The 9284-nt window shown below is 36.4% G+C and overlaps 1 non-coding gene across 1 annotated transcript; it reads left to right on the top strand.

The window, feature by feature from the left end:
• Nucleotides 1-228: 228 nt before the first annotated feature.
• LOC112765459 (small nucleolar RNA R71) lies at nucleotides 229-336 on the top strand. Its single transcript, XR_003183787.1, has one exon. It is a non-coding gene; the product is annotated as a small nucleolar RNA R71 (small nucleolar RNA).
• Nucleotides 337-9284: the final 8948 nt, after the last annotated feature.

The following is a 9284-nucleotide window of genomic DNA, read 5'->3' as shown; positions in this document are numbered from 1 at the left end:
ATTCAGAGTATCAATTTCAAGAACTCCCCTCTTCTGAGGCGTCTCATTACTCACAGGATTTCTCTCAGAGGTGTACATGAATTAGTTATTTGCAACTATGTCAATGAGTTCTTGAGCTTCTGCAGGCGTTTTCTTTAGGTGAATGGATCCACCTGCAGAATGGTCCAGTGACATCTTAGAGAACTCAGATAGACCATCATAGAATATATCCAAAATGGTCCACTCTGAAAGCATGTCAGAAGGACACTTTTTGGTCAACTGCTTGTATCTTTCCCAAGCTTCATAGAGGGATTCACCATCTTTTTGCTTAAAGGTATGAACATCCACTCTAAGCTTGCTCAGCTTTTGAGGAGAAAAGAACTTAGCCAAGAAGGCCGTAACTAGCTTATCCCATGAGTCCAAGCTATCTTTAGGTTGAGAGTCTAACCATGTTCTAGCTCTGTCTCATACAGCAAAAGGGAAAATTATGAGTCTGTAGACTTCAGGATCTACTCCATTAGTCTTAACAGTCTCACAGATCTGCAAAAATTCAGTTAAAAATTGATAGGGATCTTTTGATGGAAGTCCATGAAACTTGCAATTCTGTTGCATTAGAGCAACTAGTTGAGGCTTCAGCTCAAAATTGTTTGCTCCAATGGCAGGGATTGAGATGCTTCTTCCATAAAAATTGGAAGTAGGTAGTATAATCACCAAGCATCCTCCTTGCGCCTCCACCATTGTTATTGGGTTCGGCCATGTCTCTTTCTTTTTTGAGATTCTCTGTAAGGTTTTCTCTGAATTGTTGTGCTTTAGCTTCTCTTAGCTTCTTCTTCAGAGTCCTTTCAGGTTCAGGATATGCTTCAACAAGAATGTCCTTGTCCTTGCTCCTGCTCATATGAAAAAGAAGAAAACAGAAAAGAAAGAGGATTCCTCTATGTCACAGTATAGAGATTCCTTTATGTGAGTAGAAGAAGAAAAGAATAGAAGAAGGAGAAGAGAAAAATTCGAACACAGAGAAGAAGAGAGGCTTCGAATTTTTAAGATGAAGAGAAGAGTGTTAGTAATTAAATAAATAAATAGAAGAAGATGAGAGTGAGAGAAATTCGAAAATTGTTTTAGAAAAAAGGTTAGTGATTTTCAAAAATTAAGAGAAGAAATAAAATTAAAATTAAAATTTGAAACAATTAGTTAATTAAAAAGAATTTTGAAAAAGAAAAAGGAATTTTCTAAAATTAGAGAGAGAAAAGTAGTTAGGTGGTTTTGAAAAAGATACGAAACAAACAAAAGTCAATTAGTTAGTTGAAAAAGATTTGAAAATCAATTTTGAAAAGATAAGAAGTTATAAAAGATTTTGAAATCGATTTTGAAAAAGATATGACTTAAAAAAAGTATTTTGAAAAGGTATGATTGAAAAAGATATTTTAGAAAAGATTTGATTTTTAAAATTAAAATTTGATTACTTGAGTAACAAGAAACTAAAAGATATGATTCTAGAATTTAAAGATTGAACCTTTCTTAACAAGAAAGTAACAAACTTCAAATTTTTGAATCAATCACATTAATTGTTAGTAAAGTTTTTGAAATTTTGAAATGAAATTAAGAAAAAGATTTTTAAAAATATTTTCGAAAATAACAAAAGGAAAAAGAAAAGATTTGATTTTGAAAAGATAAGATTTTTAAAATTAAAATCTTGACTTGACTAACAAGAAACAACTTATTTTAAAATTTTTTGACTAAGTCAACCCAAAGATTTCGAAGATTATGAGTAAAATAAGAAAAAGATATTTTTTGATTTTTGAATTTTTAAGAAAAACACAAATATGACTCACAACATGAAAAATTAAGATCAAAACAAAGAAAACATGCAAGAACACTATGAATGTCAAGATGAACACCAAGAACACTTTGAAGATCAAGATGAACATCAAGACTTATTTTTGAAAAATTTTCAAGAAAAGAAAAACATGCAAGACACCAAACTTAGAAATTTTTCATGTTTAGATGCTATGAATGCAAAAATGCATATGAAGAACAACAAAAGACACAAAACAAGAAAATATGAAGATCAAACAAGAAGACTTATCAAGAACAACTTGAATATCATGAAGAACACCATGCATGATTTTTTCGAAAAATGCACAAAATTTAAAAAAGAATGCAATTGACACCAAACTTAAAAATTGACACTAGAATCAAACAAGAAACACAAAATATTTTTGGTTTTTATGATTTTTTTAATTTTTAGTTTTTTTAGATTTTTCGAAAATATTTTTTTGGAAAAAAGAAAACAAATAAAAAATTTATAAAGATTTTTGAAAACTTTTTGAAAAGAAAATTACCTAATCTGAGCAACAAGATGAACCGTTAGTTGTCCAAACTCGAACAATCCCCGGCAACGGCGCCAAAAACATGGTGCACGAAATTGTGATAATCAACAATGGCGCCAACAGACTTGGAGCTCTCAAACGTGAATCACACTTTGTCACAACTTCGCACAACTAACCAGCAAGTGCACTGGGTCGTCCAAGTAATACCTTACGTGAGTAAGGGTCGATCCCACAGAGATTGTTGGTATGAAGCAAGCTATGGTCATCTTGTAAATCTCAGTCAGGCGGATTCTAATGGTTATAATGGTTTTCGAATATAAAGATAAATAACACATAAAATAGAGATAGAGATACTTATGTAATTCATTGGTGGGAATTTTAAATAAGCGCATGTAGATATTGTGTTCCTTCTGAATCTCTGCTTTCCTACTGCTTCCATCCAATCATTCTTACTCCCTTCCATGGTAAGCTGTATGTTGGGTTTCACCATTGTCAATGGCTACCTCCCTTCCTCTTAGTGAAAATGGTCCAAATGCTCTATCACAGTACGGCTAATCATCTGCCGGTTTTCGATCATGTCGGAATAGAATCCAGTGATTCTTTTGCGTCTGTCACTATGCCCAACACTCGCGAGTTTGAAGCTCGTCACAGTCATCCCATCTCAGATCATACTCAGAATACCACAGACAAGGTTTATACTTTCTGGATCTTAGGAATGGCCACCAATAATTCTAGCTTATACCACGAAGACTCCGATCTTTCAGAATGGAGGCTAAGAGATACGCGCTCGATCTAAGGTAGAACGGAAGTGGTTGTCAGGCACGCGTTCATAGGTGAGAATGATGATGAGTGTCACGGATCATCACATTCATCATGTTGAAGTACAACGAATATCGTAGAATAAGAATAAGCTGAATTGAATAGAAAAATAATAGTAATTGCATTAATACTCGAGGAACAGCAGAGCTCCACACCTTAATCTATGGTGTGTAGAAACTCCACCGTTGAAAATACATAAGTGATAAAGGTCTAGGCATGGCCGTGAGGCCAGCCTCCCTAAAACGTGATCCAGAGATCAAAAGATGATCAAAAGATCAAAAGATGTCTAATACAACAGTAAAAAGTTCTATTTATACTAGACTAGTTACTAGGGTTTACAGAAATAAGTCTAAGTGCAGAAATCCTCTTCCGGGGCCCACTTTGATGTGTGCTTGGTCTGAGCTTGAGCTTTACACATGCAGAGGCTTCTCTTGGGGTTAAACGCCAAGTTGTAACGTGTTTTTGGCGTTTAACGCTCGTTTATGACGTGTTTCTGGCGTTTTACTTCAGAATGCAGCATGGAGCTGGAGTTGAACTCCAGTTTTCATCATCTAAACGCGAATAAAGTATAAACTATTATATATTGCTGGAAAGCCCTAGATGTCTAATTTCCGATGAAATTGATAGCGCGCCATTTGAAGTTTTTTAGCTCCAGAAAATCCATTTCGAGTGCAGCGAGGTCAGAATCCAACAGCATCAGCAGTCCTTTGTCAGCCTCCTATCAGATTTTTGCTCAGGTCCCTCAATTTCAGCCAGAAAATGCCTAAAATCACAGAAAAATACAAAAACTCATAGTAAAGTATAGAAATGTGAATTTTGCATAAAAACTAATAAAAGCATCCCTAAAAGTAGCTAGATCTTACTAAAAACTACCTAAAAACTACCTAAAAACAATGCCAAAAAGCGTATAAATTATCCGCTCATCACTCATTCTATTATATTATTCTTTTAATAATTTATTAATTGTTGTTTCTCTAATTTATTCTTATCGTCTAATGTTCCAGTTTGATTGTCTTTTACCACAATCGTTTACAATGCATCACATCCATAAAATACCTCATCGAGTTGTCTTCACTGATTCAGGTTCCAACTACATAGATGTAAGCATTCAAAGAAGGGGCAATAATCTCTACTTTACCGAAGGATGGTTGGATCTACTCACCTATTATGACCAACCTAATGGAATGTGGCTAAAGTTAGCTTTCTTGGGAGGAGCTCGATTTTTTATTGAGGAATTGCATCTACGGAATTTTATAGGACAAGTTCAAGTTCCATCTCCTCCAAGCTTTTTACGTCTGCCCGAAAATCTTCAAAGTGGAGCACATAATGAGATTGAATTCTCTTAGTTTAAGTTCAGTTTTGCTAAATTCGTGACAAACTCGGATATGCAATTTCAACAATTGGTAATATATTTAAATTTTCTTATTTTAAGTTGTTTATTATTAGAATAATTTTATAACATATTGTGATTTTTTCAGAAATTACCGGCTTTCTTTTGCATGCATGCAATGCCATTGAGAGGAATAAGGGTTAGTTTGGTTTCTCGGTGTGGCAATTCTATACCTTGTGATGAGCGGATATTTTATACGCTTTTTGGGAGTAATTTCATGTAGATTTTAGCATGTTTTTATTAGTTTTTAATAGAATTTTATTAGTTTTTAAGAAAAAATCATTTTTCTGGACTTTATTATGAGTTTGTGTGTTTTTCTGTGATTTCAGGTATTTTCTGACTGAAATTGAGGGAGCTGAGAAAAAATCTGATTTAGGCTGAAAAAGGACTGCTGATGCTATTGGATTCTGACCTCCCTGCACTCGGAATGGATTTTTTGGAGCTACAAGAGTCCAATTGGCGCACTCTTAATTGGGTTGGAAAGTAGACATCCAGGGCTTTCCAGCAATATATAATAGTTCATACTTTGCGTGAAAATAGACGATGTAAACTTGCGTTTAACGTCAGTTCCATGTTGCAGTCTGGCGTCCAGCGCCAGAAATAGCCTAGCCATGTGAGAAGCTTAAGTCTCAGCCCCAGCACACACCAAGTGGGCCCCAGAAGCGGATTTCTGCACTATCCATCTTAGTTTACTCATTCTCTGTAAACCTAGGTTACTAGTTTAGTATTTAAACAACTTTTAGAGACTTATTTTGTACCTCATGACATTTTTAGATCTGAAATTTGTACCTTTTGGCAGCATGAGTCTCTAAACCCCATTATTGGGGGTGAGGAGCTCTGCAGCGTCTCGATGAATTAATGCAATTATTTCTGTTTCTCATTCAAATATGCTTGTTCCTATCTAAGATGTTCATTCGCGCTTCACTATGAAGGAGGTGATGATCCGTGACATTCATCACCTTCCTCACCCCATGAACGTGTGCCTGACAACCACCTCCGTTCTACAACAACCATCTTGAGGCATCTGTTTCCAAGTTGCAAGAAGCTATGGACCAAATAAAGGAAGAACAGAATAATCAAAATAGCATGCTTTGCAAATTACTTAGGGAACAAGAGGAGCAAGGGCGTGACTTAAGGGAACTGAAGCGTCAGAAATTAATTCTTGAAGGACCAAGCACCCCACAGACTAGAGAAACATCCACTTCCCAAAATACAGGTTGTTAAGTTCTAATTTTAGCTTTAACTCTGTGATAGTTGTTGTTATAGGAATTTACCTTAGAAGATATATAGGAGTAGTAGTAATTAGTATATCTATTTTGATTTTATTTTCAATTAAGTTATAATTTATTTTTCTCATCATCATCAAACATGAATAAAATAGTAGATTTTTAGAATAAAGAGGTAATTTATATTTTTCGAGTTCTTAATAGGAAAAATTATAATTAATTATATGTGGTGGCAATACTTTTTGTCTTCTGAATGAATGCTTGAACAGTGCATATTTTTTTATCTTGAATTTCATGAATGTTAAAATTTTTTGCTCTTGAAAGAATGAGGAACACGAAAAATATTATTGATGATCTGAAAAATCATGAATTTGATTCTTGAAGCAAGAAAAAGCGGTGAAAAAAAAGAGAGAGAAAAATTACAAGGAATCATTGGATCAAGAAAAAGAAAAAAAAAGCCAATAGCCCTTAAAACCAAAAGGCAAGGGTGAAAAAGATCCAAGGCTTTGAGCATCAGTAGATAGGAGGGCCCAAGGAAGTAATTCCAGGCCTAAGCGGCTAAATCAAGTTGTCCCTAACCATGTGCTTGTGGCATGCAGGTCCAAGTGAAAAGCTTGAGACTGAGTGGTTAAAGTCGTGATCCAAGGCAAAAGAGTATGCTTAAGAACTCTGGACACCTCTAATTGGGAACTTTAGCAAAGCTAAGTCACAATCTGAAAAGGTTCACCTAATTATGTGTCTGTGGCATTTATGTATCCGGTGGTAATACTGGAAAACAAAGTGCTTAGGGCCACGGCCAAGACTCATAAAGTAACTGTGTTCAAGAATCAACATACTACACTAGGAGAATCAATAATACTATCTGAATTCTGAGTTCCTATGGATGCCAATCATTCTGAATTTCAAAGGATAAAGTGAGATGCCAAAACTGTTCGGAAGTCAAAAAGCTACTAGCCCTGCTCATCTAAATAAGAATCTGAGCTCCACTTAAAACTCTGAAATATTATTGCTTCTTAATTTCTTTTCATCCTATTTTATTTATCTAGTTGCTTGAGGACAAGTAACAGTTTAAGTTTGGTGTTGTGATAAGCGGATATTTTATACGCTTTTTGGGGATAATTTCATGTAGATTTTAACATGTTTTTGTTAGTTTTTAATAGAATTTTATTAGTTTTTAAGCAAAAATCATATTTCTAGACTTTACTATTAGTTTGTGTATTTTTCTATGATTTCAGGTATTTTCTGGCTGAAATTGAGGGAGCTAAGCAAAAATCTGATTTAGGCTGAAAAAAGACGGCTGATGCTGTTGGATTCTGACCTCCCTGCACTCGGAATGGATTGTTTGGAGCTACAGGAGTCCAATTGGCGCGCTCTCAATTGGGTTGGAAAGTAGACATCCAGGGCTTTCCAGCAATATATAATAGTTCATACTTTGCGCGAAAATAGACGATGTAAACTGGCGTTTAACCCCAGTTCCATGTTGCAGTCTGACGTCCAGCGCCAGAAACACGTCACGAACCAGAGTTGAACGCCAGAAACACATTACAACTTGGCGTTCAACTCCAGAAACAGCCCAGAAACGTGAGAAGCTTAAGTCTCAGCCCCAGCACACACCAAGTGGGTCCCAGAAGTGGATTTCTGCACTATCCATCTTAGTTTACTCATTCTCTGTAAACCTAGGTTACTAGTTTAGTATTCAAACGACTTTTAGAGACTTATTTTGTACCTCATGACATTTTTAGATATGAAATTTGTACCTTTTGGCAGCATGAGTCTCTAAACCCCATTGTTGGGGGTGAGGAGCTCTGCAGCATCTCGATGAATTAATGCAATTATTTCTATTTCTCATTCAAATATGCTTGTTCCTATCTTAGATGTTCATTCGCGCTTCACTATGAAGGAGGTGATGATCCGTGACATTCATCACCTTCCTCACCCCATGAACGTGTGCCTGACAACCACCTCCATTCTACATCAGATTGAATGAGTATCTCTTAGATTCCTTAATCAGAATCTTCGTGGTATAAGCTGGAATTGATGGCGGCATTCATGAGAATCCAGAAAGTCTAAACCTTGTCTGTGGTATTCCGAGTAGGATTCTGGGATTGGATGACTGTGACGAGCTTCAAACTTGCGAGTGTTGGGCGTGATGACAAACGCAAAAGAATCAATGGATTCTATTCCAACATGATCGAGAACCAACAGCTGATTAGCCGTGCTGTGACAAAGCATTTAGACCGTTTTCACTGAGAGGATAGGAAGTAGCCATTGACAACGGTGACACCCTACATATAGCTTGCCATGGAAGGAGCCTTGCAAATTCTGAAAGTAAGAAAGCAGTATGTTGCAGAGATTCAGAGGACAAAGCATCTCCAAAACTCCAACATATTCTCCATTATTAAGTAACAATTATTTATTTTATACTCTTTTATTTTTTGTAATTCAAACTGATAATTATAATTGATATCCTGACTAAGAATAATAAAATAACCATAGCTTGCTGGTGCGCGAAATTGTGAACAATACTTTTCACAACTCTCATAATCCCCGGTCATGAACCCCAAGAACTTGGTGTTCAATACCATGGCATTACACAACTTCGCACAACTAACCAGCAAGTGCACTGGGTCGTCCAAGTAATAAACCTTACGCGAGTAAGGGTCGATCCCACGGAGATTGTTAGTATGAAGCAAGCTATGGTCATCTTGTAAATCTTAGTCAGGCAAACTCAAATGATATGATGATGAACGAAAATAACAATAAGATAAAGATAGAGGTACTTATGTAATTCATTGGTAGGAACTTCAGATAAGCGCATGAAGATGCCTTCCCTTCCGTCTCTCTGCTTTCCTACTGTCTTCATCCAATCCTTCTTACTCCTTTCCATGGCAAGCTTGTGTAGGGTTTCACCGTTGTCAATGGCTACCTCCCATCCTCTCAGTGAAAACGATTGCATATGCTCTGTCACAGCACGCGGAATTCAGCTGTCGGTTCTCGGTCAGGCCGGAATAGAATCCATCGATTCTTTTGCGTCTGTCACTAACGCCCCGCCTGCTAGGAGTTTGAAGCACGTCATCGTCATTCAGTCATTAAATCCTACTCAGAATACCACAGACAAGGTTAGACCTTCCGGATTCTCTTGAATGCCGCCATCAGTTCCAGCCTATACCACGAAGACTCCGATTAAAGAATCCAAGAGATAGTCACCCAATCGAAGGTAGAACGGAGGTGGTTGTCAGTCACACGTTCATAGGTGAGAATGATGATGATTGTCACGGATCATCACATTCATCAAGTTGAAGAACAAGTGATATCTTAGAACAAGAACAAGCGGAATTGAATGGAAGAACAATAGTAATTGCATTAATACTCGAGGTACAGCAGAGCTCCACACCTTAATCTATGGTGTGTAGAAACTCCACCGTTGAAAATACATAAGAACAAGGTCTAGGCATGGCCAAATGGCCAGCCTCCCAAAGAGGGTTCAATCATAAAAACATGATCAAAAGCTGAAAATACAATAGTAAAAGGTCCTATATATAG

The sequence above is a fragment of the Arachis hypogaea genome, chromosome 2 (assembly GCF_003086295.3).
Source record: "Arachis hypogaea cultivar Tifrunner chromosome 2, arahy.Tifrunner.gnm2.J5K5, whole genome shotgun sequence".
NCBI lineage: Eukaryota > Viridiplantae > Streptophyta > Magnoliopsida > Fabales > Fabaceae > Arachis > Arachis hypogaea.
Note: the sequence above shows the minus strand (reverse complement) of the source record. Positions and strands in the feature narration are given on the sequence as shown.